This window comes from Ceratotherium simum, chromosome X (genome assembly GCF_057802395.1).
Source record: "Ceratotherium simum simum isolate JZ-2026a chromosome X, ASM5780239v1, whole genome shotgun sequence".
Lineage (NCBI taxonomy): Eukaryota > Metazoa > Chordata > Mammalia > Perissodactyla > Rhinocerotidae > Ceratotherium > Ceratotherium simum.
Window position 1 is genome coordinate 118,489,274 of NC_141940.1, and position 11,635 is coordinate 118,500,908.

The 11,635-nt window shown below is 37.0% G+C and overlaps 1 long non-coding RNA gene across 1 annotated transcript in view; it reads right to left on the reverse strand.

The window, feature by feature from the left end:
• LOC147912014 (uncharacterized) overlaps positions 1-11,399 on the reverse strand; it is a 94,198-nt gene extending 82,799 nt beyond the window's left edge. Inside the window, exon 1 of the long non-coding RNA XR_015550600.1 lies at positions 11,361-11,399. This is a non-coding gene — a long non-coding RNA (uncharacterized LOC147912014). The remainder of the gene's footprint in view (positions 1-11,360) is intronic.
• Positions 11,400-11,635: the final 236 nt, after the last annotated feature.

An 11,635-nucleotide genomic window follows, 5' to 3' on the forward strand; every position in this document is an offset into this window, starting at 1 on the left:
TGTAGTTTAGTTAATAGTATTGAACCAATGTAAATTTCTTAGATTTGACACATATACCATGGTTATGTTAGATAATAACATTGGGGGAAGCTCGATGAAGGGTATATGGGAACGCTTTGTACTATCTTTGCAGCTTTTCTCTAAATCTGAAATTAAAGTAAAACAGGTGCAGGTGACTCTGATATCCTTAATAGTAACTCCTTCACCCCCATTCCTACAAACCCCCAAGGCTGGAGGAGATTGCCTCATTCTTGTGCTGCTTCTTTCTAAGAGTTTACTATTGAATTCTCAGTAAGAGGAGTTTCCTGTGGAGTAGCCGCTTAGGGGCTTCATCAAAAGTGGTTTGTCAAGTTCTGCTTCTAGCAATAATAGACTAGGTTGTTTTGGGCCTACCCTCCCGCTGAGGACAGCTAAAATACTGGACAAGTATTTAAATGTCTCCTTAAAGTCATTGGAGAGCTACAAAGGAAGTGAAGAACGACAAGACCAAGAGTCAAAAGAGAAGAAAAGCTCAAGAGAAATGAGCTTGGCATCTGGGGCTTCATTTCTACTCAGGCTAATTTCCAATTCAAAAAATAGTGGCTGGAAGACTGTGAAACTGAGCAGAGATTTTTTTTTTAATTTTTGTTTATTGCAGTAACATTGGTTTATAACATTATATAAATTTCAGGTGTACATCATTATACTTATATTTCTGCATAGATTACATCGTGTTCACCACCCAAATACTAATTACTGAGCAGAGATTTTAACGGACCTTTGGTATTAGGTAGACAAAAATTGGAGTTCAAGGCCTGCCAAAAAGGGGGAGATTCTGATGAACACTACAGGTTTTACAGTTGTGACAACAAAGGGCTACACTCTGGAAGTAAAGATAAACCAGAAATAAATCAACTCTCCTAAAGTTAGAAGTTCTTTGGAAATTTTTCCAAAGAAGACATACAAGTGGACAATGGGTATATGAAGAGGTGTTCTCAACATCACTAATCATCAGGGAAATGCAAATCAAAACCATAATGAGCTATCACCTCACACCTGTTAGGATGGTTATTATCAAAAAAGATAAGACATAAGAAGTGTTGGTAAGGATGTAGAGAAAAGGGAATCCTGTGCACTGTTGGTGGGAATGTAAATTTGTACAGACATTATGGAAAACAATATGGAAGTTCCTCAAAAAATTAAAAACAGTGCTACCATATGATCCAACAATCTCACTTGTGGGTATACATCCAGAGGAAATGAAATCAGTTTCTCGAAGAGATATCTGCACTCTCATGTTCAGTACAGCATTATTCACAATAGCCGAGGTATGGAGACAACATAAGTATCTGTCAACAGATGAATAAAAAAAATATGGTGTATACATATATATATAAAGGAGTATTATTTGGCCTTTAAAAAGAAGGAAATCCATGGGCCGGCCCCGTGGCTTAGCGGTTAAGTGCGCGCGCTCTGCTGCTGGCGGCCCAGGTTCGGATCCCGGGCACGCACCGAAGCACCGCTTCTCCGGCCATGCTGAGGCCTCGTCCCACATACAGCAACTAGAAGGATGTGCAGCTATGACATACAACTATCTACTGGGGCTTTGGGGGAAAAAAAATAAATAAATAAAATTAAGAAAAAAAAAAAAGAAGGAAATCCTGCCATTTGCGACAACATGTATGAACTTGAAGGACATTATACTATGTGAAATGTCAAACGCAGAACGCGAATATTACCTGATATCACTTATATGGTTGCCAGAGGCTGGAGGGTGGGGAAAATGGGGATATGTTGGTCAAAGGGTACAAACTTTCAGTTATAAGATGAATAAGTTCTAGAGATCTAATGTACAGCTTGGTAACTATAGTAAATAATAATGTATTGTATACTTGAAATTTGCTAGGAGAGTAGATCCTAAGTGTTCTTACCACAAGAAAAAAATGGTAACTATGTGAGGTGACAGATATGAAAATTAGCTTGATTGTGGTCATCATTACACAAGGTATACTTATATCAAGACACCACATTGTATACCTTAAATATATACAACTTTTGTCAATCATACCCGAATAAAGCTGGAAAAAAATGAAGTCTCAGCAAAACTACTAATTAAAGATCAACTTACAAAAATCAATATTTTCCTATAACAGCAATAACTAACTAGAACATATAATAAAAATAATATGCCATTCATAATGGCAATACAATGTATAAAATGAAAAGACAAGACTTCAATAGAGAAATTATTGAACTATATTACACGACATGAAAGATCTGAATTTATAGAGAGAGATTTCGTGTTCTGGGCTGGGTCAACTTAATACTGTGAAGAAATCAATTCTTCCCAAATTAATCTATAAACTCAATGTAATTTCTATCTAAATTACAGGTGGATTTTTTTAGGAATTTGATAAAATTATTTTGAAATTTATATGAAAGAATAAATATGCACAAATAGCTATTCAACTTTGAAAAAGAACAAAGAGGAGGACTTAGCCTAACTAAAATTTAAGATGTCCATAAATCCCATAGTAATAAACACAGTAAGACATTGGCCAGAAAAACAAGCAGATAGACCAATGGAACCAAATAGAAGCTCTAGAAACAGACTCACAAATGTACAAAACCTTAATATCTGAAAGTGCACCACAACTTAATGAAGGAAGAAAGACTGCTCTTTGTATGGCCTCAGGGAAAATTGGCTCATTAATCAGAGAAATATAATACTGTATTTCTACTATGCACCATATACAAATGGGAGCTCGAGCTTAATGAAATACCCAAGTGTGAAAAATTAAAATTATCAAATAATAGAAGATAAGGTAGGAGAATATGTTGGTGATGTAGGTGAGGGGAAGAGCTTAAAACTATGACAAACTACAGCATAAAAATTTGATTAATTTTACTATATCAAAATTTAAAAATTCTGTTTAACAAAAAACACCATGAAGAAATTTGAGGAGATGAAAGATGAGTAGTTCAAATACCTTAAAGCAGAATGGATCTCCCTGCAACTATCCAAACTCCATCTATACCCTGAAGCTTGGGCACTTGTTGAATACTTCAAAATGGTATATGGGCTAAAGCCTTAATGTGAAATTCAATGACCTTATGATTGTTTCTTTTCAATACATTTTAAGATCATTGGTAATTACAAATGGAAGAGAGGGAACTTTGAAAATACGTATCTTATCAATTGACAAAGAAAAATGAGCTGAAGACATCAAATGACTTACCTAAAGTCACCCTCAGGTTTTTAGTTCTGTCTTCCGATGGGAATTATGAATACAAGGGCAAAATCTAAAAGGCTGCATGTTCAGATTTTCATGTCTTAAAAAGTCATTCTCCACGGGTTTTGTAAATTTGCTCAGCCATTTGGCAACCTCCAAGTAACTAAGGGGCCCTTCTAACGCACCTTCAGAATAAACAAGAAATAAAAGGGAAATGAGTTACCTCTTAATACCTCCCTGTACATTTTCCTCAATAAATGAATAAAATCACGTCTTATGTAAATTTTAAAAGCAGCAGAGAGGAATACAATATATTAGTGTAGTCACACAGACCCGGGGCAAAAGGAGAAGAGCAAACTGCATAGCACACCTAAGGGAACCCGAGGAGGCACTTTTTCTGTAGGTTCAGTGATATTTCTCCCGCTGAGAGAGAGAATATTGCCTAAAAGACAACTTTTATAACCCTTAGAACCACTCTGCTGAATTCCCCAAAACTGTTGAAATCCTCTTTGTAAGACCTCAGTAAATTTTTGTCCAAATTTTGTAGATGGAATCAATTTCAGTGAGAATACTCGTAATACTCAAGCATTCACAGTAAGAGAGTACCCTCTTATGCTACATGTCCCCCAGCTCCATCACAGTCACCACCCCTTACCTGCTGAGCTTAACCCCTAAAGACTTCACTTGACGGCATCACTGGGGTCTTACTGTGAAATTATAGACCCGTGCATCTGTAATTAGTATCTAGCTATCACATAAGTCCCTCTTATATAGCTTGCACTTTTCCACATATGATGGGTTGAATAATATGACAGAAATTCAACTATATAATCAACTCTAGACATAAGTATTGGTCTAAAAGTGCCTTATTATCTGCCACCAGAAAAATGTTGGTAGTAGTATTTGAAGAAAGATATAAAACATTTTCACTCTTCAAGAGAAAGTTTTAAAGACTAATGTTTGAAAGAACAGAAAAAGCTGGGAAGATGGCAATCATGGCAGTGACATCATTTCTGAATCTTTTCAAATCCTCACATAAAAATGACAGAATAGGGGCTGGCCAGGTGGCGCAAGCGATTGGGTGCACGTACTCCGCTGCGGCGGCCTGGGGTTCGCCAGTTCGATCCCGGGCACTCACCGACGCACCGCTTGTCGGGCCATGCTGTGGCAGCGTCCCATATAAAGTGGAGGAAGATGGGCATGGATGTTGGACCAGGGTCGGTCTTCCTCAGCAAAAAGAGGAGGATTGGCAGATGTTAGCTCAGGGCCGATCTTCCTCACAAAAAACAAAAAAAACAAGAGAGAGAGAGAGAATAATTAGAGAGAAAAAGACTCACAGACAATATTTTCAAACAAACTAGCTGATGTTATCCCCAGGAATCCAAAAATACAAGCAGGTGGGGAAAAAAATCACTAATAACTCTGAGACCTGCATGGTACCAGCTTGTGTGAGAAAGCAGGAAGAAGCATCGGTGTCTGAAGGACCAAAGAATGCCCAACTAGCCAAAGTGTTCCGCTGAGAGAAAGCAGGACAGATGGAGTTGAGAACACCAGCTGAAACTGCAGGGGGTTGCCCACTCCAATAGGAAATGAGGATAAGGACCATTGGTAAGAACACCAAAGGGGCTGGAGCAGCTAAGACCCCATGGACTCTCAAAATTGATATGCCAGGGCTCTTTTCCAGGACAAGGTCCCACAATTTAGAAAAACTTCTAGGAATGAAATCAACATTTACAGATTCAGGAAAGACAGGGTCCAGATAAAAGGGGGAGAGGAACAGAACCAAAAAATAGCAAAAGGCAAACTACCACGTGCTTGAACACTATGTGGAACCAATGCGCAAGGGAGCTCTGTGAAGCTAGGAGAGCTGAACCCCACGTTCTCCTAAAAAGTTCAAGATGATTAATTCCATATAAAGATAAGCAACCAAAAATTATCAAAGCCAAATGCCATAACAAGTAAGAAATGCCATTAAAAAATTTTTTTAAAAGAATAAGGAGCGGAATAACATCACTACAGAAAATGTAATCATGCAAGAAAGGCATACCCACGGAACAGGTCTGAACTTTCTAACTCAAAATGACATAAAAGGCATTAAGCAAAAGATAAAACACATGAAAAGATCAGAATTAGAAAAACACAGAAGTAAGGTTACAATTCAATGTGGAATTTAAAATAAAAGAAAATTTTATTTCAAATATAAAGGCTAAATCAGAAGGAAATCAAGAATGAATAAATGCAACATACAATACCTTAAGTGAAATAGAAGGTGAACAGAAATAAAAATTTTTTTTTACAAAAATGAATACAGAGATAAAAAGGATTTGAGAAAAAGTGTCAGAAATTGAAGATAGGCAAAGAAAATTTAACGTATAGATTGTAGGAATTCCTAAAGAAAAAAACTTTAAGAAAAATAAATAAATACTACAAACCATTATTTAAGAAAACTTTACTACAACGATAATTTTTACTGTTTTGAAACTACATACTGAAAGAGGACACTACTCATCTGAGAACACTGACCCAGAACAACCAACACCAAGATTTTAATAACATTACTAGACTTTAAATAAAATTTTTAAAAAATCCTTTGATCATGTAAGCAAAAAGAGCCTGTGAATTATAATGAAAAAAATAGCTTATTATCATACATTCAATGTCAATGCTTTAAGCCAGAAGAAAATAGAGTAACATATTTAAAGCTCTCAAGGAAAGATGTGAGGCAAGGATTTTATGTCCAGCAAAATTGGCTTTCCATTATAAAGGGCAAAAACTATTATCAACATGCAAGAACAGGGAATATTGTCCCCATGAGCCTAACTGTTTAGTAATCTACTGCTTGACTCTTTAGAAATCTACTAAACAATAAACTTCAGATAATCAAAATGACTAGAAAGATATTGATAAAAGGACTGCTGGTGAGCCCTTGGTGCATAGTTACTTGTACAATGAAGACTAAATGAGGGTTAGAAGGGAGAGAGTATTGTATGCAACATCTGTATGCTCAGATAATATGCATATAGGGGCTGGCCGCGTGGTGTAGTGGTTAAGTTCACACATTCTGCTTTGGCAGCCCAGGGTTCGCCAGTTCGGATCCTTGGCACAGACCTACTTACCGCTCATCAAGCCCTGCTGAGGCGGTGTCCCACATAGAGCAACTAGATAGATGTATAACTATGACATAAACTATCTACTGGGGCTTTGGGGAGAAAAAAGAAAAAGAGAAAGATTGGCAACAGATGTTAGTGCAGGGCTAATCTTCCTCAAAAAAAAAAAAAACATAATATGCATGTAGTTCAACTGTTAAAAATGGGGAGAGGGAACAATGGGAAAAACATAGGCAAAAACTGTTTAACTGTCTTTTGGCAATTAGGTTCATGGTTGAGTATTAGTATTGTTATTCTAAGACTTTTGTGTATGAAATGTGAGGTAAAGAAAATAAGCTGTTATGGGACATTCTATTCTATAATTTCCTGCGTCCTTGAGAACCAAGATTCTCTGTGTAGAAGAAAGAAGACAAGATGTAGTATCGGACAGGTTGAGCAAAAAAAAGGACTGTATTCCTGAATTTGAAATGAAAATATCAGTAAGACCAGATGAATTATTTTTATCTTTAAAAAAACTGCATAGATATATGTATTTCCTAGCTCTGTCCACTGAAGAGGCTTAGAAACAATAACCAACACAATAGCAATGGCAAACAATTGTGGTCCTGAAATATTTCCCAATAAAAGAAACCAGGGTGATCTGGAGAAGTAAATGATTCCAGCTCTGGGACTAGAAATGTACAGCATGACTTGGGAATATTTTATTATCCCAGATACTGAGGCAGCTATCAAAGACTGCAAGGGTCAAGTCAAAAGGACTCAGGAGCTAACTTGAGGAAGCTCCCACAGCCAAAGATGGGACAATTTGAGTTTCAAAATAATTGTAATTGCAACTAACTGAAACCCATCAAATATCTGTAAATCCATGACCATATAATAATATTTTTAATATAATCTGTCACTTTTGAGTGATGAGGATGATAGAGAGCCAATTCATTGCCTTGAAATCATGTAAATGAAGGGAAAGAATCAAGCGTTTATCCTACCTTTCCTATATGGACTGTACCACCGGGTAACTGAAGAGGAGATGATAAGTATCTCCTGTAAAAGTATTCAAATTAATGATAAAAAAATAAATAACAAATTAGAATAGCACCATTTTGCAACCCCATTGAAATTAATGAGTCTAGCCATTGAAAAATAACAGCTGTTAACATCATGAAAACACAGAAAACCACGTGTCTCCTGAAGGAAAAACACACCATCCTCTCTGGTTTTGTCAAAGGATTCAACCTGAGTCTGATCCAACTTCTGGATCCACCTGCCAGTTTATAGGAAATATAATGGACAGAGAAACATATGGACCCATACCACAAGTACGCCATCAGCAAAACCCAGAATGTGTGAAATTCTGTATGTCAAAAGAGGTAAATTGTAGGAAAAGAAGGGAATTGAGGGGGTACCTGTATAATAAAAGAGACTTTAAAAACATATCAATTTTATTTAATGGGCAAAACTAAGCTATAGTTTTTAGACATGCCCAGTTGGACAATAAAACCACAAATATATGCAAGGAAGGATTGCTATAACAAGTGAGGATAGTGGTTACTTTTGAAGAGAAAGAGAATATTGAAAGGGAATTTCAGGGGGTGACTGGCAAAGTTCTATTTCTTGACTTGGTTAGTAGTTAGAATCGCATTTACCTTGTAATAATGCACTAAGATGCACATTTGTGTGGTTTTCTGTATGTGTATTTCATTTCACAATAAAAAGATTTAAAAAGTAATATTTATACTCATGTTACTATCAATTTTGGCATATTTTCATTGCATTTTTTCTCACCTCCACTCACCCCCATGCTTACATCAACATCACTATAGAGGTCATAGTGATGACCACCAACAGAAAGTCTTTCTCAACTTCTAGAAACTAGAGCAATTGAAACCTCAGGGTAGGATGTGTAGCTTAATTCTACATGGAATTTTTATGATGTTTATTTATGGGATCTAAAAGTTTGTTATAAACCATTTCCATTGCAGAAATATAGGGGCTTGGTTTAATAGAGATTTTGAAAACAATGGCAGAAGGTTCCAGAATAGTGGGAATTGAAAGGCATTACTTGGTGAACTTTCCTGACAGGCTTTGGATTCATAACAGTGGTACATATGACATGTTCCCTAGGTTCTTTTGAGGCCAGATTGTGGGAATATTTTCCCTTTTTTCTTTTGCTTCTACCTGGACTGAATCTGATTTTTCTGCTTTTGGTAAGAATTACAATAAAATCTGAAAAGCCTGTCTATCTTGAAGACAAGTTTAGACAAGTGATTAGGTTAAATGCCCCAAACATTTCACAATAGTAATATAAGGTGACATGCTAGAGAGGCATAAAGAATAATCCTATTATATTTACATGCAGATATTGCCCTTGGGGCTGGCCTAATTAGTCCCATTAATCACCATGGCCCTTTCAGCACTAAGCTGGTGAAAAGCTAAACCTAATTAATACTCTCTATGGCCAAGCAGAGTTCCAGCTATAGCGGTGCCTAGGCTCACAGCTGTCAGGGAAATATTGCTGCATTATTTTTCCTTTCCTTCCATAATCTCTGCTCAACTCTCCCCTTCCCAGGTTACAAGCATATAAGCAACTTGAGGGCAAAGACTGTGCCTCATTCATCTTCATAGTCTACCTACACTTAGCACACTGAACTGCACAAAGCAGACAAGGTGTTACCTGTTCAATTCCTTTGTTATAGAAAAAAACTATCTGCAAGGGAAGTATGCAATTACACTAGAAATGTGCTTAGCTTTAATTTTTATTCTCATTTTTTAAATTTAGATGTAATTTGCATGCAGTGAAATGCACAGATTTTAGGACCATAGTTTGATGAGTTTTAATAAATGCATACAGCTGTGTAACCCGAACACCTGTCAAGATAGAACATTAGCATGACCCCAGAGTATTCCCTTGTGCCCCTTCCAATCAATCAGCACAGACCCCCAGAAGCAACCTCTGTTGTAAGCAATATTGTCATAGATTATTTAGGCCTATTCTGGAACTTCATGATATGACTGGAATGATACCGTATGTTTTCTTTTGCATCTGGCTTTGTCACACAACATGATGCTTTTGATATTCATCCATGTTGGGTGTATCAGGGATTCATTCCTCTTTCTACCTGATTAGTAGTCTCTTGTACAAATATAATACAATTTGTTTTATCCATTCTCTTGTTGATGAACATTTGGTTATTTCCAGTTTAAGGTTATAATGAATAAAGCTGCTATGAACATTCTTGAACAAGTCATTTTGTGAACACATTTTCATTTCTTTTGAGTTAACACCTGGAAGTGGGATTGCTGGGTCATAGGATAGGTGTACATTTTACTTTATAAGAAACTGCCAAATAGTTTTGTAAAGTTGTCATATCATTTTACATTCCCACAAAAACTATATGCAAGTTCCAGTTATTCAATGCCGTCTTCAATTGTTAATGAGTATGTAGTAGTATCCCAACATGGATGAAATTTGTATTTTCCTGATAACTAAAGATGTTGATCAAGTTTTCATGTGTTTATTGGCCAATTGTATATCTTCTTTTTGTAAATTGTCTGTTTAAATCTTTAGCCCATTTTTATTTCATTGTTTGTCTTTTTACTTTTGAGTTATAAGAGCTCGTTATAGATCTTAGTTGTTAGTTTTTTGTCTGATAGATGTTTTATAAATATGTTTTCCCAGGCTGTGGCTTGTCTATTCATTTTTCTAAACATTGTCTTTTGATAAGCAGTTTTTAACTTTGATGAAGTCCAATTTATCAATTTTTTTCTTTTATGGTTGGTGCTTTCTGTGTCCTGTCTGAGAAATCTTTGCCTATCCCAACATCACAAAAATATTCTTCTGTTGTTTTCTTCTAGAATTTCTACTGCTTTAACTTTTATTTATGGGTCTCTGATCTATCTTGAATTAACTTTATGTATATGATATGATATAGTGGTCAAATTTCATTTCTTCCCATGTGGACAACCAGTTGTTCAGCACCATTTGTTGAAAAGACTATCCTTTCCCCCTTTGAAATACCTAGCACCTTTGCCAAAAGTCAGTGGACCATAGTGTGTGGGTCTTTTCATGAACTTTCTGTTCTGATCCATTGACTTGTCTATTTTTATACCAATACCACTCTGATTACTATTGATTTGTAGTAATTCTTAAAATCAGAGAGTGTGAATCCTCCAAATTTGTTCTTGTTTTTAAAGATCATTTTGGCCAATCTAGATCTTTTTATATTTGCATACATGTTTTAGAGTCAGCTTGACAATTCTTACACAGAGACCTGTTAGGATTTTGATTGGGATTGCATTGAATGTATAGATAAATTTAGGGAGAAGTAAAATCTTAGCAATATTGATTCTTCTAATCCATGAAATGTATATTGTTATTATTTCTGCCTTAAATAATCAATTATCTTTTAAATAAATTAAGAATTATTATTTAAAAGTCTTCTATATTTACTAACATATTTATCACTTCTGGCACTCTTCATTACTTTAGGCAGATTTGAATTTTCATCTGTACTTAGTTCCCTTCAGCTTTAAGAATTTTTATAGAGAGACGAAGTCAAGATGGCGGCATAGGCAGACTCTGAACTCACCTCCACCAGCGGACACAGCCAATTTACAACTACTCATGGAAAAATTACCCCTGAGACAGAACTGAAAACTGGATAAGAGGAACTCCTGCAACAAAGCACAATCCTAATTGAGGTAGAAGAGGCAGAAACTCCCTTCTGCAGAGAAAAAACACTGCGTTCACAAGCCACAGCGCCTCACGGCCGCCCGGGAGCAGCCCTCCCTGGAGGAGCGGGGCCCTGAGCCGGGGAGCGCCCCCGCTGTGGGCATTTTGTGGACCCAGCACAATCAAGACGAGTGGCATGATATCTGACTTTGCCTGCTACTAAAACATTGGGGAGCACCCCCAGAAAAGCTGGTTCACAAAGAAATTAACACTGGCTCTTAAAGGGCCCATGCGCAAACTCACCCATTTAAGAAAGCAACCTAAAATCACCAGAAAGAAAGGTGCACAGTGCTTTGGTGAAAAGAGACTCACCTAATAGGCCCTGAGTGCATCTCGGTGAGAGGTGACACCTCTCCAGGGACTGGGACATTGGCAGTGGCCATTGTTGTGGCCTGGTGTGGGCGTGCTGACACAGAAACCATTGGAGTTCTCCCTGGGGGCTGATAGCCCAGGTCTGCCCCACCCACTAGAGCACCAATTTAATCCAGCTCAGCCAGAGCAGCCAGCCCACCCTAGACACTGGCCCCACCCAACAACAAGCCCTCAGGCAACTTGTGGGCCTGCATAGATTGGTAACTGGATTCTCT